General features: G+C 35.2%; 1 protein-coding gene and 1 pseudogene across 1 annotated transcript in view; one reads left to right on the top strand and one right to left on the bottom strand.

Moving 5' to 3' along the window:
• The window catches only part of LOC136833973 (glypican-5-like), a 148,441-nt pseudogene extending 137,468 nt beyond the window's left edge, over nt 1–10,973 (bottom strand).
• LOC136833997 (glypican-5-like) overlaps nt 1–25,000 on the top strand; it is a 794,851-nt gene that overhangs the window by 593,506 nt on the left and 176,345 nt on the right. The gene's annotated exons all lie outside the window — the stretch shown is intronic.

The raw sequence follows: 25,000 nt of genomic DNA, 5'->3' as shown, positions 1-25,000 counted from the left end.
CTACAGCGTATAATCAAGGCCACCGAAAATATATCTATCTCTCGGTGGTCTCGGTATAATGCTGTATGAGCAGCGGCTCACGAAACTTTAACCACGACCCGGTGGTGGCATATCCTATATCGTTGCCAGAAGCATGATTATGGCTAACTTTAACCTTAAATAAGATAAAAAAAAAAAAAACTACTGAGGCTAGAGGGCTGCAATTTGGTATGTTTGATGATTTTAGGGTGGATGATCAACATACCAATTTGCAGCCCTCTTGCCTCAGTAGTTTTTAAGATCTGAGGGCGGACAAAATAAAGTGCGGACGTATAGATAAAGCCGGCACAATAGTTTTCTTTTACAGAAAACTAAAAAGGAGAATTTATATATAAGAAGTAAAGTATTAATTTAAAGAAGTAAAAGGCGCACTTAATTAAGATGAAAAAAAATAAAGGGGAAAAAAATTAAAGGGTAAGAAGTGGTTACAGGAATTAGGAAGCGAAGATAGATTCTATTATCGCACTCTGATCATCATGAAAAAGATTTTCAGTAATAGCATGAACTGATTTTGAAAAAATGTGTTGTTTTTAATGATTAACCACCAGTCTGGGCCTAATAATGTTTTGGAATCTTTATATAAACTCAAACAGACATCTGTAAACATGAAGATATGTTTTGCATAATAATGAAACATCTGCGAAAAGTAATGCGTATGTGTGAACATGTGTTGCGTATGTTTTGAAATCTTTATATATAACCTGAAACATCTGCGTAAAGTAATACTTATGTCAGTGTGAACATGTTGTGTTGCTTATGGTTTGAAATCTTTATATTTATATAACCTTAAACATCTGCGTAAGGTGATGCGTATGTCAGTGTGAACATGTGTTGCTTATGGTTTGAAATTTAGATATTCAAGACCTTAAACTTTTGGGATCACATGTCAGTGTGAACACACCTGTTCTCGAGCGCTAGATGTTAAACACACTTTGGGCTCACACACACACACCACACACACACACACAAACACACTCACACACGTGACTAATAACAATACGATTTGACGTTGCATTCTGTTCAATAATTCGTTTCAGATTCACCTCAACGACCATCACAGTTTTATTTTTGTTGTTGTGCGTGGTATGCAATCCATTTAATTCGTCTGCGTAACAGGGGTCGAATTTAATCAAGGTTACGAGTTCATTCTCCATTTTTGGTGGGATGGAAACATTTTATGCGTATGATGCACTTTTGATTTTTTCTCAAGCTTATTACATATGTATGATGCACTTTTATTTTTATTTTTATTTTTATTTTTTTTTCTTTTCTTTTCGGGCTCAACATATGTAAAGTATGATGCACTTTTAATTTTTCGGTTTTGCTTTTAATATTTTTGTTTTTTTTTGCTTTTCAAGTTTATTATATACATTTGCCCTTTTATTTATTTATGCATTTTTAAATCTTTTTTCTTTTCAAGCTCAATATATTTATGATGCACTTTTAATTTTTTTTTAATATATAATATATATGTATGATGCACTTTTAATTTTTTGTTTTTTATTTTGTTTATTTATTTATTTATTTTTTTATTTTATTTTTTTTTGCTTTAATGCTTAATGTACAAGCCACTTAATGGAGAGTGCTTCCAAAGACGAATGGGAAACGGGGAAAAATATATTACCGGAATAAATACAGGAAATAAATATGAAAACGCGGCTGATATTCCCCGCTAATCAATCGTGGTTTTCGAACCTCGTGTAAATCCTGATTTTTAACCCTGGCATTGCATCAGTGGCCAGTAATTGAATGGGGTACCGAAGCTAGAAAAATGATGTCAGCCGAGTTCAGAGACTTAGGATTGCATGTATATTCTGCATGGCGGAATTATTCCCGCAGTGATTTCAGTCAAGAGCCCTCATGGCCATTCTCGAGCGCTTGTTATGTCCTCTCTCTCCCCCAAAATTTGATGTATGTACAGTTCATTTAAAATAAAATTTAGGTAATTGCATGGATGGTGAAATATTTAAAGGTGTGTTGTGCATAACAGACCAGAGTTTTTCTGGCGTGATTCTCTCTCTCTTTCTCTCTCTCTCTCTCTCTCTCTCTCTCTCTCTCTCTCTCTCTCTCTCTCTCTCTCTCTCTCTCTCTCTCATCCAGACGGTTTGAGGAAAATGTCATTTGATGGAATTAGATAGAAATTCTGGAGTTTCCCAAACGTAGGAAGAACCCTCGTAGTGGGGTTAGTGCCGTCAGTGCATCTCTCGTGGTGCACTGTACGCATTACTGTAAGGCTCTTTGCAGCGTCTCTTCGACCCCCAGCTGCAACCTCTTCCATTCCTTTTTACTGTACCTCCGTTTATATTCTCTTTCTTCCGTTTGACTTTCCACCCTATCTAACATTTGTTGCTGAGTGCAACTGCGAGGTCTTCCTCCTGTTACACCTTTCAGACCTAAACTTTAAATTTCCCTTTTAGCGGTGAATGACCTCTTAGGTCCCAGCGCTTGGCCGTTGGCCTAAATTATTATTATTATTATTATTATTATTATTATTCAGAAGATGAATTATTATTATTATTATTATTCATTATTGGAACAAGCCTATTCGTATAGAGTAAGCCATTGACTTGAAATTCAAGCTTCCAAAGAATATTATGGTGTTGATTAGGAAGAAGTAAAAGAGGAGGTAAAAGGGAAATACAGAAAGAAAGAAATAACTTATTAAAAAAAAAAATGAAAATTAATGAATTCCATATTCCAATTCCAATTCATAATTAAATTAATTCAGAGATATGATCTATCGACCCATCTTGTGTATTCCGTAATTAAATCTAACTCGGAGAGGTGGCTTATCTGCTTATATTTATATATATATATATATATATATATATATCTGCTTATATATTTATATATATATATATATTTTTAGTTTTAGTCTTCGTTCGTGTGCGAAACTGGAATGATACGAAAATTAACCTGCCAAAGTTATCTGCAGTGCCAGTGGTTCTCAATCTTTTTTTTTTTAATGATGGCACCTAACTAATGTAATCATTACCGTGGCACCCTTCTTCACCATCTCACCATATCGCATGAATTAACTTCTTAATTAATTAATAAAATTATCCATACTATATATATATATATATATATATATATATATATATATATATATATATATATATATTTATATATATATATTAATATATATATATACTGTAGACACAACTGATAATAATAGTTATATGAAGACTTCTGCAAACTTTTTTTTTTTTTTTTACAAATGTTCATTGAGATGATCTAACCAAGACAAAATTTATGACAGACTTGCGGTACACCTAGACACTGTCTGTGGCACCCCAGGGTGCCACGACACCCAATTTGCGAATCATTGGTCTAGACTGAAGGTGAAGAGATTCCCTTTATCACCACAAAAATAGAATTGAATGTCTTTCGTCTATCATTAGATTTTTATAACTTGAAACTCTTTAGAATTTTTTTTTTTTTATCTCTTATTTATTTAATATTTTCATACCAACGTCACTTTATTTAACTTTGTTCTTCCAGAGGTTTTGTACTCTAACCCTCGTAGGAGGTTAGTGCCGTCATTGCACTTCGTGCGGTGCACTGTAGGCATTACTTAAGGTTCTTTGCATCGTGCCTTCCTAGGCCCCTAGCTGCAACCCCCTTTCGTTCATTTTACTGTACCATTCATATTATCTTTCTTCCATCATACTTTCCACCCTCTCCTAATAATTGATTCATAGTGCAACTGCTTTGAGGTTTTCCTCCTGTTACACCTTTCAAACTTTTACTGTCAATGTTGTTTCAGAGCTGAATGACCTCTTTTGGTCCCAGTGTTTGGTCATTTGGCCCAAATTCTGTATTCAGTTCAATTCAATTCTATATTCTCTAATTCGTTGGCAGTTTACAAATGAATCTTGTACATTTAATCTTGTAAATCTTTCCTTTATTCACCAGAGTGCTATATTAGAATTTGTATACAGTACTCTTCTACCTTATTACCGTAAGCGCTTCCTTTTCTTATTTCTAGTTTATCTTAATTTATAGTTTATTTTACTCTTCTTTAAATGAATACTTTGCATTGCACTCTTCTCATGTACAAATTTTACTTTTTTTTTTTAAAAACACTGACGAAGACACCGAGGCAATTTATAAACATCAACAGTTTATCGGCGACTCAAATCAAACTTTTGTTTCCTGAAATTTTATTTCTAATTCAACTTTTATTTCCTGACTTATTATTTCTAATTTCCATCTCTTTCCGCGAGCTATTTTCGGGACCGAAATCATAAGACCACGTCGGTCATATTAAAAGGAAAGTGAATCGGATTTGCGCGGACCAAATCTTCTTACGTGAGAGTTGGTCATTCATTTCTCTATTTGAGATTATAGCTTATTTTCAGGATTCTTCAAGAGGTGCCTTCTTATTATGGAAGGTCTGGTGGAGGGACTGAGTCTGAATTACAATTAAGTTTCCAGTTTTGAGTAGATTTTTTTTTCTTCCAGTTTTGAGTAGATTTTTTTCTAATTTTTTTTAACCTTCTTGAATTTTTTTTCACGCGTTTAGGATTTTTTTTTTTTTTTTTTTTTGAGTCTTATCATATTCTTTTCAAGTCCTTTGGAAGTTCTTTTGAGGTTATTAAAATTCTTTTCAAGTCCTTTTGAAGTCCTTTTGGGATTGTTAAGTTATTTTCCAGGCCTTTGGACTCCATAGGACTAAAAAGAATCCAAGAGAGTCCTAAAAGGACTCTTGGATTCTTTTCAAGTCCTATGGGAGTCCTTTTGTTTCTTATCATATTCTTTTCAATTTCTTTGGAAGTCCTTTTTATTGTTATTAAGTTCTTTTCAAGTACTCTGGAAGTCCTTTGGGGGCCTTATTAAGTTATTTCCTAGCCCCTTTGAAAGTCCTTTTGGGACCTCAGCAAATTTTTTTAAAGTCTTTTGGAAGTCCTTTAAAGTCTTTTGGAAGTCCTTTTAAGACCAAAGTCAGTTTGTATAATTTTTTTCTCTGAAGTCCAGGGACGATTTAAACAGCTATTATTGCGGACTGTTCTAGAAACAAGAGCCCGTGCATGCTAAAAAAAAAAGGGGGGGTTGGTTTATAGATGCCTTTGGACACTGACTTTTCCAATTAAAGTTTTAAAGGGAATATTGATAATTTTTTCCCCATACTGTTGCTCGATGCCAAAGTATAAGCTTTCCATTATTATTAATATCATTATTGTGTTTTTAAAGAAAGGTATTTTGCGACAAAATTTTGGCATTCGATATCCAAAATTATAAAACGACTTTTTGATGAGAAGTTTCATCCGTTTGAAAGAGAATGTTGAATCAAGAGCCTCAAATGGTCAAAAAAGTTCAACCTCGCGAACCCGATGAGCGGAAAAGCTCTTGGGAGGAGCTCCTCAAACACCTATAAAAAGAATTTGCATAAAAATAGGCTTAACCAATTCTGCTGCCGCGTTTAGAAACGGCGACTGGTAGCAAGATCAGATTGGAATGGCCGCGTTCATCTGGCTCCTCTCCGAATCTCTTTCCTGTCCGATTTCCGTGAATGGCTCTCTTGCAGCGGGAGGAAAATCATTTTATTCCCACTTGCCGGCTGGCACCAAATTCGAAACGTGCTGTTCCTGGAAAGGGGTAACTGTCGGTAGATTGCAGGATAAGGCAAATTACGAGGGAACACGCATTCGTACCGGCAATTAGGGCCTGTTTCATTTTGCGTGCGCTGAGGGCAGTTGTTGTTTCTGCCGGACTTTTTCATTCAAGATTCGCGTTGCTCGATAGACGACGCTGGTGAATGTAGACCTTATTATTTCATTGATCACTTTCTCTTCTTATTTAAATGATGCTGGATTTTGTTTAGTATAATTTAAATACCCCGTAGGGGGCTGGTGCCGTCGGCACTAGCGGATCCAGAAAATTTTCATGGGGTGGGGACCAATTTTTATATTCTACATACATACATACATACATACATATATATGTATATATATATATATTTATATAATAAGATTATTTTTTCCTGATAAGATTTTTATTTTTCGTTATATTTTATTTATCTTATCTAAATCTTCAAGCGGTGCACTGTAGGCATTACTTAAGGAACTTCGCGGCGTGCCTTCGGCCTCTAGCTGCAACCCCTTTCGTTCCTTTGACTGTATCTCCGTTCATATTCTCTTTCTTCCATCTTATTTTCCTAAACCCTCTTCTAACAGTTGCTTCATAGTGCAGCAACGAGGTTTTCCTCCTGTTACACCTTTCAAACCTTTTACTGTCAATTTCCCTTTCAGCGCGGAATGACCTCATAGGTCCCAGTGCTTGGCCTTTGGCCTAAATTCTATATTCCAATTCCAATATAATTTGAATATTTGCTGGAGAAGTTATTTTTTTTTTTCTTGGGAATCTTACTGGATACTGGAATATTAAACTAATTTGAATATTTATTGAAGAACCTATTTCAGTAATCTGGATACTGGAATATTAGTTACTGTTTCAGTAATCGTTTTCCCCATTCACTTCAGTGATGCTGAATTTTATTGAATATTCCATAAATATTTGTTACAGAAGCCATTATTCTGGAAAATCCTTCAGGATACTGGAATATTGGTGACTGTTTCAATAATGGTTTTCTTCATTTACTTCGGTGATGCTGAATTTTATTTAATATAATTTGAATATATATTGGAGAAGTTATTCCTCTTTCTGGAAAATCCTGCTGGATACTGGAATATTAGTTACTTTTTCAGTAATCATTCTCCATTCACTTCAGTGATGCTTAATTTTATTTAATATAATTTGAATATTTATTGGCGAACGTATTCCTCTTTCTGGAAAATTCTGCTGGATACTGGAATACACTGCATTGCATCACGTCCGCTTGTCTTTCGTCCATAATGTATCAAATTGAATTTCGGTCACTGGCGTTCGGCGAGTTTTTCCGTGTTCGAGTTAGGTGGAGAAAGCAGGTTTTCAAGACTGCATTTCCGTCTTTTTTTTTTTTTTTTTTTTTTTTTTTTTTTTTTTTTTTTTTGTGCAGGTTTATTGCCCTTGCAAAGTTTATTGCTTTTTTTTTTTTTTTTTTTTTTTTTGTTATCCAGAGGTTTTTCAGAGCAGAAATTTCAGCTGTTTTTTTTTTTTTTTTTGTTTTTTATTTTTGAGGCATGGTGAGAATTTTATTGCCCTTGTCACACATATATATATATATAAATATTTATTATATATTTGGGAAAATGCTTTTTGACGTTTTCTCTCTCTCTCTCTCTCTCTCTCTCTGGCCTTTTGCCTTTGTTGACACAAATTATGTTTAGGTATCGTGTCAGGGCAGAAATGCTTGGACAACGGTTTTTTTTTTTTATTTTAGATTTGTTTATTTATTTAGTTTTTATTGAGGAGGTTGAGAATATATGTATCTGTGTAAATATATATCATATATATTATATATATATATATATATATATATATATATATATATATATATATATATATATATATATATATATATATATATATATAGTAGGTAGATATGGAAGACTCTCTAGATATATGGAAGACTCTCTCTCTCTCTCTCTCTCTCTCTCTCTCTCTCTCTCTCTCTCTCTCTCTCTCTCTCTCTCTCTCTCTCTCTCTCTCTCTCTGAGGTGATTCTCGTGAAACAAGAAATCAGGGAAAAAAATTTATCATTTGTACACAAGACCTACAACTGTCAGGCGAAGAAAAACAAATACGACATAATCTTCACAGCAGAATCGAGTCTTTTGTCACGTGGCAATGACGAAAATGCACTACGAATCTTCAGCGTCATGAGAGATGAATTGCGCCGTGCATGCGTGCCTGCTTTCGCGCGCGCGCGCGCGAGCGCGCGTCGCACGCCCGCGTTTCATTTCGCAAAAAGCACCAGATGATATTTGACATGCAGGTGTAGCGTTAATTTTTTCATCTGTCAACGGCCTGTCAGGAAATCACCTGTGGTTTTCAACGCGGGCAGCGGCGGCGTGTGCGCTGTAATTAAATTTGCACCCAATTCTGTGTCCTCTGGTTTTTTTTTTTTTTTTTTTTGCAGGACCCTTTTTTTTTTTTTTTTTTTATCTTGACGAATTATAAAGTCATACGGTAAATGCGACTGGGAAGCGTTTTGGGGAATTATACTGTAACCTCGTTTGACCTCGGGTGTGTAATTTTGAATTGGTATTCTTTCTGGTAATTGCTGCTTGGGTGGTGGGGGGTTGTCCCCGTGACGTTTTTTATGTTGTTTTAGTTTTCTGTAAAAGAAAATATTGTGCCGGCTTTGTCTGTCCGTCCGCACTTTCTCTGTCCGCACATTTCCTGTACGCCGTCAGATCTTAAAAACTACTGAGGCTAGAGGGCTGCAAATTGGTATGTTGATCTTCCACCCTCCAATCATCAAACATACAAGATTGCAACCCTCAAGCCTCAGTAGTTTTTATTTTATTTAAGGTTAAAGTTAGCCATAATCGTGCATCTGGCAACGATATAGGACAGGCCACCACCGGGCCGTGGTTAAAGTTTCATGGGCCGCGGTTCATACAGCATTATACCGAGACCACCGAAAGACAGATCTCTGTGGTTTGATTATACGCTGTAGCGGCTGTACAAAACTCGATTGCGCCGAAGAAACTTCGGCGCATTTTTTACTTTGTTTTGTTTTGTTTTTCTCGAAGAAACTTCGGCGCATTTTTTACTTTTGTTTTGCCTCTTTGTTTTTCAAATTGTCTTTAGAATTCTCGCAGTGTTTCATTTTTCCTTTTTAATTTTTTTCTGAGACTTAAAAATTTTTTTATGCATAAATAATTATATCAGGTGTTTTTTCTTTAATGCTGTGGAGAAAAAAGTTTCTTATCCATCGATAGTTATATCAGGTTTTTTCCAGTGCAGTGGAGAAAAAAATGGTTTATGCATAGATAGTTATATCAAGTTTTTTTTTTCAGTGCAGTATTTCTGAAATGGATCGACTGAATTTAATAAATTTAACCTGAGCATATATATTATTATATATATATATATATATATATATATATATATATATATATATATATATACTGTATATAGTAGATATGACATGTTATTGATGAATTCAGTGTTCAGTTTTGATTATAATTATATATTATTTTTTTTTTTCTTTCTTTGAGTTCAGTGTTCAGTTTAGATTATAATTTGTTTTTTTCCCTTTCTTTGGGTTGCCTTCAAATAATAGTGCACTATATCATACCGTTGTTTTGAGCATTGAAAGTTTGGCATTAAATAAGGCTTTGTGTTTATTCCCTTGTGACCTTAGTGGAGGTTTCAAGAATTTATTGTCAGTTTATTACAATTGCTGTTGCCTGGTATAGGGAGGAAACATTTTTATATTATTTTACAAATAGAATTGTCTTTGCAAGATGTGAATGCATGGCTATTCTACAGTGTAAATGATGCTAAAATATCTCTCTCTCTCTCTCTCTCTCTCTCTCTCTCTCTCTTGCATGATATGAATACATGTCTATATTATATAGTGAAAATGGTGCTAAAAATTTCTCTCTCTCTCTCTCTCTCTCTCTCTCTCTCTCTCTCTCTCTCTCTCTCTCTCTCTCTCTCTCTCTCTCTCTCTCTCTCTCTCTCTCTTGCATAATATGAATACATAACTATTTTAGAGTGTAAATGGTACTAAAATATTCTCTCTCTCTCTCTCTCTCTCTCTCTCTTCTCTCTCTCTACTCTATCTTCTCTCTTGCATAAATGGAATAAATAACTGAATATTTAAGTGTAAATGGTACCCACACTACCAAAAAGGATATGACAGCTAGAATATTTTACTACAATTCTTAAATTTATATAGTCTGGAAAGGAGAAGAGAAATGGTAATCCAAGCATGGAAACAGATAGAAGGAATTACCGAAAAATGGAACTAAAATTATCTCAAGCAGAGGTAGATTAATAGTGCCAAAACTATCTCATTAATCATCGATAATCTCTCTTCAGTGCGCTACCAGCTCATCTGAGGAACCTTGAGCGTAGATGTGTTTAAGAATAAGCTCGATAATATCTGATGCATTACATTCCAGACCATCCAAGATTGGAAGATCCAAAATATACGGAAGATGCATTAAATGGACATCAGCTGAAAATGTTTTCTCTCTCTCTCTCTCTCTCTCTCTCTCTCTCTCTCTCTCTTTTTGCAAAATATCAATACATGACTATTTTATACAGTAGTACATTGTTAGCATTCACGGATAACAATCAAGGAGCCCGGGTTCGATTCCAGACGGGGAAAGGAAAACCTTAAAACCTACCATCCCTTGGCTGATCTAGGCCGTGAATGAGATACCTGGCTGTTATCGACTATCGTGCGTCGCTTTTAAGAGTGAATAAAGAGAGGTAGATTATAACGGTAAAGCAGTGAAATTATATATATATGTGTGTATATATATATATATATTGTGTGTACATATTTATCGTATGTAAGTGTGCCTACGCACACGTGTAAGTTTTCCATTCAATATTGCAACATTCGTAGAATTAATTAAGCAATGTACATTTCTCTCGTTAACATAAATCCTGAATTTTGACCATAAAAAACGTGCTTAGAATTATCAGAATTATGCTCAGAGAAAATGTATTAATTAATACAATAGCCGATATGCCCTTTTTTCGCTGAAGCTTATCCCTGAGTTTTCCTGATCCCCATCGAATTCGGATGTATAATATCAATTTAGTATAATAATATAATTTCAGTATATAATATTAAATGAGTTTATATCTCTGATGATCGTATATTATTTTTTTTTTGTCCATATTGACAAGGAGTTGGCAGAAATTATTTTATTTCTGAAAACAAGTGGACGAAAATGACCAGCCATTGCTGCTCTCAGCACGGTTTCTGGGAAAGAGAGTTATCAACAAATTGGCAATTAACTCACCTGCTTCTGCTGTGCTGTGTTTTTCAGTGCTGTGCTGTGCTGTGCTGTGCCCGGCATTTAGGCTTTCTTTATAAGACCTCTGTTTCGTTAACGCTAAACGGCAAGGGAATCGCCATTTTTCTCGAAGTCGAGAGTCTACGATATTTTATTTATTGAAGTCGAGAGTCTACGATATTTTATTTATTGAAGTCGAGAGTTTACGATATTTTATTTATTGAAGTCGAGAGTCTACGATATTTAATTTATTGAAGTCGAGGGTTTACGATATTTTATTTATCGAAGTCGAGGGTTTACGATATTTATCGAAGTCGAGTTTGCGATATTTGATTTATTGAAGTCGAGGGTTTACGATATTTTATTTATTGAAGTCGAGAGTTTACGATGTTTAGTGAAGCAAGTCGAGAATCTACGATATGAAGTCGAGAATCTAAGATATTAATTGAAGTCGAGATTCTACGATATTTACTGAAGTCGAGAGTCGACGATATGAAGTCGAGAGAGTCTACGATATTTTATTTATTGAAGTCGAAGTCGAGTCGACGATAGAATCAACGATAAGTCGAGAGAGTCTACGGTATTTACTGAACGGTCGAGAAAGTCGAGAGTCGACGATATGAAGTCGAGAGAGTCTACGGTATTTACTGAAGTAAGTCGAGAGTCGACGATATGAAGTCGAGAATCTACGATGTTAATTGAAGTAGAGAGAGTCTACGATATTTACTGAAGTAAGTCGAGAGTCGACGATATGAAGTCGAGAGAGTCGACGATATTTACTGAAGTAAGCCGAGAGTCGACGATATGAAGTCGAGAGAGTCTACGATATTTACTGAAGTAAGCCGAGAGTCGACGATATTTACCGAAGTCGAGACCGCTGCCTGAACTTTTGTTTCCCCAGCACTAATTGATTCACTTATCGCAGTTACCTGCCTTGCTGGGCCCAGGGAATGAACTCACACACAAAGTTTCAGTCTTCGGACTTTGTGTTTTGGTCCCTTGAAACTAGACAAACGTTGGCTGTACTTTTACTGAGCCGGAGGAATTCTTCCTCCCTTTTTTCCGATATCGGTTTTTTTGTGGGGGGAGGGAGATGGGGGGCGATTTGCAGGGAGAGGTATTGTGAAGACTCTTCATAGTAAAGCTCATATGAGGTTCCCTATGTACTCGTAAGATTTTGCTTTTCTGAAGGATAGAAAAAAGGAAAATCTTCAGGAGAAAAAGTAACGATTATCGGTCGTTGTGTTTGTGTATTTATGCGTATGTGTATGTATGTATGTGTATTTACCGCTCAGCGGAGAAAAAGGAAAGCTGTCGATAGCTGTTTGCTAGGTAATGGATTATATTTTGTTGATCCTCCCGCTGAGGACTGGGAGATATTGGCTGTTTGCATTGTAATGCATCTTCAAACGCCTCAGAGGATCTTGCGAAGAAGGAATTGGACCGCTCGAGGAAAGAATAAGAAAGAAATGATTCAAAACAGCCACACAGTCTCTCTCTCTCTCTCTCTCTCTCTCTCTCTCTCTCTCTCTCTCTCTCTCTCTCTCTCTCTCGATGGTGAGTCTCTCTAGCACTCGACGGTGAGCTGGGGTTCAAGAGAGGTGAGGTTCGCTACTTACTTCTCTCTCTCTCTCTCTCTCTCTCTCTCTCTCTCTCTCTCTCTCTCTCTCTCTCTCTCTCTCTCTCTCTCTCACTAGCACTCGATGGTGAGCTGGGGTTCAAGAGTAGTGAGGTTCACTACTATTTGTTTTCTCTCTCTCTCTCTCTAGCACTCGACGGTGAGCCTGGGGTTCAAGAGTTGTGAGGTTCACTAGAGAGAGAGAGAGAGAGAGAGAGAGAGAGAGAGGTAAGAAGCTATTTTTAGGCATATCAAGGTGCAAATGGACGTGTCTCCTCAGAACGCGAGAAAAACTAGGGAAAAACTGAAGTGCAGGAATTTCAGATAAAGGAGGGAAATCTGAAGCGAGACGAGGACTAAGAGTAATCTTCGTAGAGGATAAAGTTAAATTTTTAAAAGGATTTTTTCAAGGAAAAATATTACAAATACACACATGTATATGTATGTATATATATATTATATATATATATATATATATATATATATATATATATATATATATATATATACATATATATATATATATATATATATATATATATATTTATATATATATATATATATATATATATAATGTATTTGTTCATTAGTATATTTCTGTGATTGTATGATTACTTCGGCGTAATTGGCGTGTAAAGAATTTTTTCAGAGCTAAATTTGCGTACATACGCGCAGTTACATCATCATTTGTATACACCCACGAGACATTTGTTTAACTTTTTTCCTATATAGAAGACATTCATGCATTCCATTAGCTTAGCTTTCTTTTTACCGATAACTTTCGCCGATAAGTGACTGTGACTTAATTCTCTCTCTCTCTCTCTCTCTCTCTCTCTCTCTCTCTCTCTCTCTCTCTCTCTCTCTCTCTCTCCACAAAACCGTATGATGAATGGAGAAATGAAATCACCAGTCCTATGGGTAAGATGTGATTCCGAAATTTATTCAGAATCTCTCTCTCTCTCTCTCTCTCTCTCTCTCTCTCTCTCTCTCTCTCTCTCTCTCTCTCTCTATTCAGAATCCTCTCTCTCTCTCTCTCTCTCTCTCTCTCTCTCTCAGCATTATTGTTTTTCCTTTTACGCCATTTCAGAAGGGATTGGTAACCGCTGTCATTCACCTCCGCGTGGGAAGTTTCGTTCCATTAGGCTAATTCGCTTTTTATGGGGGGGATAATTCGACCGCGTCGTTTGGTCGCTTTTGTGTCGCTGAGGTTAATCTCTTAACGGAGTTGTCGCTGGTTTTCGTCGTTTTCGTCCCCCCGTCGGATGCTGGAATCGTTTTGGAATCTTTTGGAATCGTGCCTGTAGGTTCCCACTTGCCAGTCTTCGGGTGGTTTGCCAGGCGATGATGGTAAGTATCGGTTGCAATTGTCTTACATGCCCATATATAATTTGTTGCACGTTTTGATTGATTTTATATATATATGTATTTATATTTGTTGTATTTTTCTGATTGATTTTATATATATGTATGTATTTATATATATATATGAATTTATATACATGTATGCATTTATGTATATATATACATATATATATAAATATATATATATATATATATATATATATATATATATATATATATATATATATATATATATATATATATATATATATATATATATATATATATCAATATATATACAGTATATATATATACAGTACATATATATATATTTTATATATATATACATATATATATATATATATATATATATATATATATATATATATATGAGATTTATATATATATGAGTCAGAAATTTATTTTATACACAAATATATTAAGCTTCAAATGCCGTTTGACTGGTCAGATTTCTTATTACTTGTAAATAGACTTGTGTGGCCCAAGGAAAATTACAATCGAGGAGGCCAGTATTCGAATCAGATTTATTTATATCTTTTAGAATCAATGATTACATATATATATATATATATATATATATATATATATATATATATATATATATATATATATATATATATATATATATATATATATGCGTGTGTGCTTGCATTTACCTAACGATAGCACCATCCAATAAGTTCTTCTCCCAAGCAGATAATAGATTGCGCTTTTGACAGATGCAATACATACCCAGGCGGTTATCCCTGGGGCATCTTTTCTCATCCCTGCAAAATTCCTTGTTCCTCGACGTATCGGAGAAAAGCCTCTGCCGTCTTAACACCCTAAGATATATGGGAGAAGTCGGATCTGGGGGAAAAAAAAAAGAGAAAAGGTTTTGTGCGTGAGTCTGGTTATTCTATCTTCCGTGTTTGTCGAGGAGAGAAATAAACAAATAAACAGGTTTTTTTTTTGTCTGTCTGTTTTCTGGGCGGTTTTATTTTGGGTTTTGACTTTTTTAGATTTCTGTTTGTTTTGCCTGTTTTTTTTTTTTTTTTTTGCGGGGGTTTGTGGGGTTTGTTTTTTTATTGCAGTTTTGTTTCCATGTGTTCAAAAGAAAACTTTTCTGTCCGGCTTTGTTTTCTGTCCGCACTTTTTCTGTCCGCCGTCAGATCTTAAAAACTACTGAGGCTAGAGGGCTGCAAATTGGTATGTTGATCATCCACCCTCCAATCATCAAACATACCAAATTGCAGCCCTCTAGCCTCAGTTGTTTTGATTTAATTTAAGGTTAAAGTTAGCCATAATCGTGCTTCTGGCAACGATGTAGGATAGACCACCACCGGGCCGCGATTAATTTTTCACGGCATTATACCGAGACCACCGAAAGATAGATCTGTTTTCGGCGGCCCAGATTGTACGTTGTAGCGGCTATACAGAAAACTCTATTGCGCCGAAGAAACTTCGGCGCATTTTTTCACTTGTTTCCTTCTTGCGGATCCATGGAAATGTGGAATGGGTCTCCCCGAGGATGTGCAATTGGAACTTCCAAACTTCAAGTGAAGAAGCAAAGCATTACTACCCTTAAACAATTCTCCTTTTATTTTAATAATTAACTTATATTTTTATCTATTTATTGATTAATTTGTTAATCTATATTTTCTTTTCTAATAACTAATATCTTTCTGTGTTTCCCATTACCTTCTCTTACTTCTGTCTAAATTCCGTCCGTATATTTTCATCCTAAAGAAAAATAAAAATATCGACAGGTTTTTCAAAGCTACTGTACAGTTATACTGGGAAAATATTTACCAGTTCGCATTCGAACTCTGAGATCTTTTCATTGTGTAATGGTCTTCCTTTTCATGTGATTGTATGTTGTGACGCCAGTTTTAGTAACCGTAAATCGATCAGTCATGTGATCGTAATGGATTTGATAATCTTTACTCCCTCAGTGGTCCTGACATTGTTCCTTTGTCCACTTTGGCTGGTCTCTCATTCCACACATTCCTTTTCTTCCCACCCCTCTCTCTCTGATTCCTAATTCCGTTTTTTTACCCTCTGTCTCTCTGATCCCATTTCTTTTTCTTCCCCCCCTCTTGGATTCCTAATTCCTTTTCTTTACTTCCCTCTCTCTCAGATTCCAAATTCCTTTTCTTTAACCCCTCTCTCTCATCTCTCTCTCTCTCTCTCTCTCTCTCTCTCTCTGATTCCTAATTCATTTTCCCCCTCTCTGATTCCCAATCCCTTTATTCTTCTCTTTCTCTGATTCCCAATTCAATTCTGATTTCTAAGTCCTTTACCCTCTTGCTCTCTGATTCCCAAACCTTTTTTTTATCCTCTCTCTCTCTCTCTGATTTCCAGTTCTCTCTCTCTGACCTGTTCCCTTCTCTCTCTCTCTCTCTCTCTCTCTCTCTCTCTCTCTCTCTCTCTCTCTCTCTCTCTCTCTGATTCCCAGTTCCTTAGGGACCCATTTGTATTAATGATTGCCGCAGCAGAATTTCTTTTTTGTGTTGACTTTTGCTCCGTAGGGTTAAGGAGAATTTCTTCGATTCTGTCTCTTCATGTTCCGTTTTTTTATTTTTATTGTTGCTTCTAGATCAATTATATGTTTTTATGTTTACAGTGAAGAAAGATATAGAGTGATATAGTAGACTTAACGTTGATACATAAGAAGAATGGAAAAAGATATTATAGAAGACATTCCAAGAGGCTACCAAGGATATTATTTTATGTCTGTGTTTTGGTATTAAAACGGAAAACCATAATTATGGCGACGAGTTATTTTCACCGAGTTTTTATTTTTATTTTTGGATGCGATGGAGTTTCCTTAGCACTCAGAGAGAGAGAGAGAGAGAGAGAGAGAGAGAGAGAGAGAGAGAGAGAGAGAGAGAGAGAGAGAGAGAGAGAAAGTGCTTAAACTTTCCCCTGTGGATTTTTCCAAGATGAAATCGAAGTTGGCTCGTGCGAAGTCTTCTATCTCATGGCCTTATCGCAACAGTCAAGACTTCTTTCGCTCCCGTAGCCTCTTGGGCGTCGCTTTTCTCTGTCGCCCACACTCCCCACTCCCACAGTCCCCCCCACGTCCCACAAGTCTTACTCCCACAACACTCCTCCATTCCCACAGCCAAAGACACCGCCACCAATCACGAAATAAATTTACTTCATCACCCAAACTTTCATTCCCACAACTTGCCCACTCTCCGCTCCCACAACCCTTCCACCCCACATCTATCCATATTCCCCCTTCCCACAACCCTTCCATTTCCATAACCCTCCAACCCCAGTCACCAACTCTAAACTCCCATCTCCTCTTCCTAACTCTTCCACATCTCCCTCCTTCTTACAACCCTTCCATTCCCACAACCCCAATCCTCACGTCTATAACTCCCCCACTCCCACATCTCCCTCTTCCTGCAACCTTCCATTCCCACAACCCCAATCCCCACTTCCATAACTCTTCCCACTCCTACATTTTCCACATCTCCCTCTTCCTACAACCCTTCCACCCTACAACCCACAAACCCAATCACAAACCCCACAACTCTCCCACTCCCACATCTCTCCACATCCCCCTTCCCACAACCCTTCCACTCCTACAACCCACAACCCCAATCCCCACTTCCACAACTCTCCCCCCACATCTTCCTCTTCCTACAACCCTTCCATTCCCTCAATCTACAACCCCAATCACCAACCCCACAACTCTCCCATCCCAACATCTCTCCACATTCCCCTTGCCACAACCCTTCCACTCCAACCACCCACAACCCCAATCCCCACTCCAATAACTCCCCCACTCCCACATTTCTCCACAACCACAACCCAAATCCCCCACAACATCAACAACCCCTCCCACAACCCACTCCCCACTCTTCCCTACAACACATCCCTCTCACAACAGAAAAAACTCTCTCTCTCTCTCTCTCTCTCTCTCTCTCTCTCTCTCTCTCTCTCTCTCTCTCTCTCTCTCTCTCTCTTCCGCGTCGTCTACCACGCTTTCGACTTCGACCTTATTTCTTGGAATGTGCGATGGAATGGCTCTGCCCCAGATTGACTGAGGTTAACCTTATTGACTTCTTCAACTGTTTTGCTTTCATGGGTTTTTTTTGGGGGATTAAAAAAACAGATGGAGAGACGCTGTGGCTTCATTCAACAATCTGTTATTTGTTTAGTTTTTTATTTATTTATTTATTTTATTCCGGCGGCTCTGTTGGGTTTGCACACGCTCGCTGCCCTGTTTCTGAAATGGTGAAGTTGGTCTGCTTAAAGATTTTAGAGGGTCGAAAGGTCAGAGGTCATATATATATATATATATATATATATATATATATATATATATATATATATATATATATATATATATATATATATATATATATATATATATATATATATATATATATATATATGTCTCTATAGATATATGTAATTTATATATATACACATACATATATGTACATTTTATATATATATTAAATTTATATATATATAATGTATATGTATAAGCATATTTTTAAAATAAAGATTTGGAAATATGTTAAAGTTTGCAAGCATATTAAGGTTATTGGTTTGGTCTGTAAATAAAAAAAAATATTCCAACGACAGGTTGATAAAAGAAAGCTAAGGTATAAACTCAGAAAATCAGAGGAACCTCAAAGTGGAAAAAGACGCATTCATTGTAAAAAAAAAAAAAAAAAAAAAGAAAAAAAAAAAACAAAAAAAGAATTTAAAAAGACAAGAATTATCTCGAAGGAAATCAGGGTGCTACGGATTTTAAGTAATACCATCCTTGCTTCCCTTTGGGGTTTAAAAATTCAACACATGCCCCTGGGCACATTTGTAACATCATACCCATACATCCTCTCCGTTCTTCTTGCTAAAGACAAACAGCAACAAAACTTGAGAACATACAAATAGCGAAGAAGTGAAGGATTGAGGCCCGAGATAGTCTAAAGTTGTGGCACTCATTCGAACCCAAAGAGAAGTGGCACTGCGAAGTGGCACTGTAATTCGGAAGTCCTGAGAGGGAGGATGGGAAGGAGCCATCCTTCCTGGAGTAATGGAATGGGGTTAGTCGTAAGGATGGGAAGGATGTATTCCACCGGAAAGTATTAAATTAGGAGTTTGTTATGATAGTTGGCTATTGAGCTGTTTAAGCGTTTCCTTGATGATGATGATGATGATGATGATAATGATGATTATGATGATGATGTATGTAATGATGTAATGCTGTAATGGTGAATAATTCTTCAAATATTCTAGATATAAGATATATATATATTATATATATATATATATATATATATATATATATATATATATATATATATATATATAAATATAATATATTTTACTTCACGTATGTTATACATAAACAAAAAGAAACACCTTTCTTCAGTTTTTCAGTGTTAGTGAGCGGTTTAGCTCATGTTATTATGCCCGTGAAAATACAACCCTGTCTTCCATATTTTTATGGAAATTGAATTCTGCGAAAGTTTTCCATGTTTAGAGTTTTTTCTTTTTTTTTTTTGCGTTCAGCTTAAAAGTTTTCATCAAATCGTTTTCAGTGCAGAGGGAGATTTAGAGAGAGGAGAGAAACAACCCATAAATAATTCTCTCTGTGGGTCCATTTATTCTCTCTCTCTCTCTCTCTCTCTCTCTCTCTCTCTCTCTCTCTCTCTGTCGGAATCTGAAAGAAGGAAAAGGTTGCAAATTCAACAAAAATGCAGATTCATGCATCCTGTTGCCATGAAGAACGAAAATCAAAAGCAAATACATATAAAAAATCAAAGTAAAAATGAATTAAACAAAGGAAAGAATAAAGAGTATGTGACGAAGGAAAAAAGCAAGCCGGCACCACTTTATGAAATGTCAGCACCACGATATGAGGCATCAGCACCCAGGTACAGTGCAACAAAGCAATGTATCTACGATGCAAATGGATGGTGCAGATATGGAGATAGGTGCAGATACAAACACAAAATGAATAATGATGAAGATGGAAGATAACTATTTTGGAAAAGTTGGATTTTTTAATGTCCGAAGTTATGGAAATGAAGAAAAGAACAACATATCAGAGCAGGAAAGAGACATGGGAAAATCCTTATTATTACCCATATTAATAATGGGGATAAAATGCAAACCATCATAGTGATGAATGCACAGGGTTTAGTTTCGAGTAGCTCAAAAAGAAAAGTAGAGTTCTTAGAAGAACTAACCCAAACTGAAAAAATAGATATAATGAATATAAGTGAAACCTGGTACTCACAAGAGACTGGTAATGGTGATCAGATAAAGGGTTTCCAAACTTATAGATCAGATAGAAAAAATAGGAATCAAGGGGGAACCGCGATATATGGGAGAGATGCCAATCAAGGAAAAATCTGTGAGAAATATAGTAACACAGAATGTGAATTAATAGCAGTAGAATTTGAATATGAAAAATTAGTAAACATTGTAATATACAGACCCCCGAATACTAAAGAGTTTGACATAATAATTGACAAATTGGATGATATACGTAGATATCACAAAGACTGGACTATACTCCTATCCGAGACTTTAACTTTCCTTTCGTAGAATGGAAAGAACGAATAGGAGACTGTGGTTGTATTTATACATATAAAAAGGAGAGTAATAGTATCGCAGAAGATAAAGAGGCAATTTGAAAAGCTATTAGATATGCTACTAGAACATAACATTCAGCAAATAAATCACCTGCCAACAAGAAAGGATAATATTTTAGACCTAGTATTTGTGAACGAGGTGAACTATGTTAAAGAAATTATAGTGTATAATACGAGTATTTTAGACCATAATGTCATAGAATTAACAGTCCGTACCAAAACTATTGAAAACAGAGATAAGCAAGAGAAGAAAAATGGGAAGGATATGGAAAATATAATTTCTATAGTAAAAATATAAATTGGTCAAAAATAAATGAAGAATTAAACAAAGACTGGGAAAACATAATCGTAAGTGATAATATACAGGTAAATACGGATATATTATATAAAAAATTAGAGGAAATAGTGGAAAAATATATACCGAAGAAGAAAAGTAAACATCAGTCACGCATACCAAGAAACAGAAGGATCTTGTTTCAGAAAATCAGAAAGTGGAAAAAAGGTCTTGCAAAAGAAAAGAATGCATGGAAAGTGATGGAGCTAAAAAGTAAGATAGAAAATGCAGAACAAAAGATTATACAGTCAAAAGAAAAAGAAAAACAAGACCTTGAAGAAAGGACCCTACAAAATATTAAACAAAACCCCAAAATTTTTTACTCATGCAAAAAAGTTGAATAAAATAAGAGTAGAAATAGGCCCTCTAAGAGTTGAAGGGCGATTAACAAATGAAAAAAAGGAAATATGTAACATATTAGCAGAAAGATATAAGAGTGAATTCACATCTAGAATTGATAATGAAGATAATGATACAGAAATCAGAGATGAAAATAGTGAATATTTATCGGACATAGTTATTACTGAAGCTGATATTGTGCAGGCTATTAATGAGATTAAAAATGGATCAGCAGCAGGACCTGATGGTGTTCCTGCCATTTTGTTAAAGAAAGTGGTTCATTCAATCGCAAAGCCGCTAGCAATATTATTAAGACAAAGTATAGATACAGGCAAGATTTATGATGAACATAAATTAGCGTATATTACCCCAACTTTCAAAGGTGGATCAGGACTAGAGGCAAGTAATTGTGAGTCTGACATCTCATATTATGAAAGTTTGCGAAAGGGTAATGAAAAAATATATAATGAAACATCTAATGAAAAATAGTTTGTTTAATATAGGACAACATGGTTTTGTACCCGGAAGAAGCACACAAACCCAACTGTTAGTCCACCATGAAAGCATATATAAGAAATATGATAAACGAAAAAGATACAGATGTGGTTTACCTAGACTTTGCAAAAGCTTTTGACAAGGTAGACCATAATATATTAGCGAAAAAAATGAGAAAACATAACATTGTGGATAAAGTAGGAAGATGGATAAAAGAATTTTTGCAAAACAGAAAACAGATAGTGATTGCTAATGATGAGAAATCGGATGAAGCTACGGTAATATCCAGTGTGCCACAAGGTACGATGTTAGCTGCATTGCTGTTTGTGATTATGATTGCAGGCATAGACAGTAATGTCAAGGTCTCGGTAGTGAGAAGTTTCGCTGATGACACAAGAATAAGTAGAGAGATTGTGATGAAGATAGGAACTCACTACAAAGAGACCTAAACAATATATATAAATGGGCAGAGGTAAATAGGATGGTATTTAACTCTGATAAATTTGAATCAATAAACTATGGTGATAAAGAATGAATGCTATATGCATATAAAGGACCTAATAATGAGACAATCACAAATAAGGAAGCAGTTAAAGACCTTGGTGTGATGTTGAATAGGAATGTGTTATGCAATGACCAAATAGCAATAATATTGGCAAAATGCAAAGCAAAAATGGGACTGTTGTTCCAGCACTTCAAAACAAGAAAAGCTGAACACGATTATGCTTTATAAAACGTATGTAGGTAGTCCACTTGAATATTGCAATATAATATGGTACCCTCACTACCAAAAGGATATTGCACAAATAGAGAGTGTACAAAGGTCCATTACAGCTAGAATAGAAGTTAAGGACCTTGACTACTGGAAAAGACTACAATTCTTAAATTTATATAGTCTTGAAAGGAGAAGAGAACGCTACATGATTATCCAGGCATGGAAACAGATAGAAAGAATTACTGAAAACATCATGGAGCTAAAAATATCAGAAAGAGCAAGCAGAGGTAGATTAATAGTGCCCAAAACTATACCAGGAAAACTAAGGAAAGCACACAGGACATTAATCCACCACGCACCAGCATCGATAATGCAACGTCTATTCAATGCGCTACCAGCTCATTTGAGAAACATATCAGGAGTGAGCGTAGATGTGTTTAAGAATAAGCTCGACAAATATCTAAGATGCATCCCAGACCATCCAAGACTGGAAGATGCAAAATATACCGGAAGATGCATTAGCAATTCTCTGGTAGACATCAGAGGTGCCTCACACTGAGGGACCTGGGGCAACCCGAACGAACTGTAAGGTAAGCTCTCTCTCTCTCTCTCTCTCTCTCTCTCTCTCTCTCTCTCTCTCTCTCTCTCTCTCTCTCTCGGGAGAAAAAGAAAGTTGAAGGCGATCAAAGTCAGCTTCCTCCCATGGGATGCTAGATTGAATTTCCGGTCTCTTGAGTCTCGATAATTGACCCACAGGTTTTGCTCTAAGAGCCTGAAACAGGTGTGGTTGGTGTATGTATATGTTTATAGTATAGGTATATAATATATATATATATGTATATAATATATATATACATATATATGTATATGTGTATATATATATACATATATATATATATATATATATATATATATATATATATATATATATATATATATATATATATATATATATATATATATATATATATATATATATATATATATATATATATATATATATATATATATATATATATATATATATATATATATATATATATTGCACATCGAAGGCATTTGCTCTGTGCTTTCTGTAGGGGGAGAAATGGCTCCCTTGGTGAATTATTCATGCTTTGCAGTCTCCTCAGATACGAGTCCTGGGGCGGTCGCTTTTGGAAGTTTGTAAAAGAGAGTGAGTGGGGTTTTGGGGTGGGGGAGGATGGGTCCTTTGCACTTCAGGAATCTGCGAATTTGCAAAGGTTGTTTTCGTTTTGAGCGTTTGTGGGGACGGATGGGTTGTTGATGCCATCAGACTAAATCTAACTGATATCTATTTTGTTTGAGTTATATATATATATATATATATATATATATATATATATATATATATATATATATATATATATTATTTTGTTTGACTGATATTTATTTTGTTTGTTATATATATATATATATAATATATATATATATATATATATATATATATATATATAATATATATATATATATGTATGTAAATATATATATGTTTATGTATAAATATATATATAAACACTGTATAGCATATCAGAAGAATTAGATAAACTTAAGTGTTGTGAGTGCAGACAAATACAAAAACATGATATGTGTGTGTGTGTGTATATCTCGTGTGAATGCGTGCATATGTGTTTATGGATATATAAATATATATATATATATATATATATATATATATATATATATATATATATATATATATATATATATATATATATATATATATATATATATATATATATATATAGAGTGAGAGAGAGAGCACTGCATCCCATTTGCAAGGACTGCGGTTCGATCCCAGCCTGCCACCCGTCAGTCGATCCACCGTGAACTGGGGTCACGGAAAGTTCATGGGGATAGCAAACTCATCCCCAATGATTTGCCAAGATCTGAAAGACTACCAGTTGGAGAGAGAGAGAGAGAGAGAGAGAGAGAGAGAGAGAGAGAGAGAGCACAGGTACTCTCCTCCGTCTCATTTCCAAAAGTAGAGCCGACTTTTGATATTCTGAATGGCTCGGCTACAGAGGAAAAGGTTTCCACTTGATGTCGATAGATCTGAAAGCCTGCCTTCCTTTCCTCCTCCTCCTCCTCCTCCTCCTCCTCCTCCTCCTCCTCCTCCTCCTCCTCCTCCTCCTCCCCACTACCACTCTTCGTGTGCATTGATACGTACGGTAGCTGGATTTACCCACATTGGCGTTTTCTGAACTGTGTGTGGAAGGGGTGTGGGTGGGATATGCCTAGACAGTATGGCTATACCTGTTATGTAATGGATGGCTACACGTCATTTTGAAAAGCTTGAATTTTTTATGGTATGTATATATATATATATATATATATATATATATATATATGTATATATATATATATTATATATATATTTATATATATGTATATTTGTATATATATATATATATATATATATATATATATGTATATATATGTATATATATATATATTATATATATATTTATATATATGTATATGTACATTATATATATATGTGTATATATATATATATATATATATATTGAGAGAGAGAGAGAGAGAGAGAGAGAGAGATAGATATATTGTACACATCTATTCATCAACTTCCTTATACAC

The sequence above is a fragment of the Macrobrachium rosenbergii genome, chromosome 52 (genome assembly GCF_040412425.1).
Source record: "Macrobrachium rosenbergii isolate ZJJX-2024 chromosome 52, ASM4041242v1, whole genome shotgun sequence".
Taxonomy (NCBI): Eukaryota; Metazoa; Arthropoda; class Malacostraca; order Decapoda; family Palaemonidae; genus Macrobrachium; species Macrobrachium rosenbergii.
This window is presented reverse-complemented; position numbering and strand designations above follow the sequence as displayed.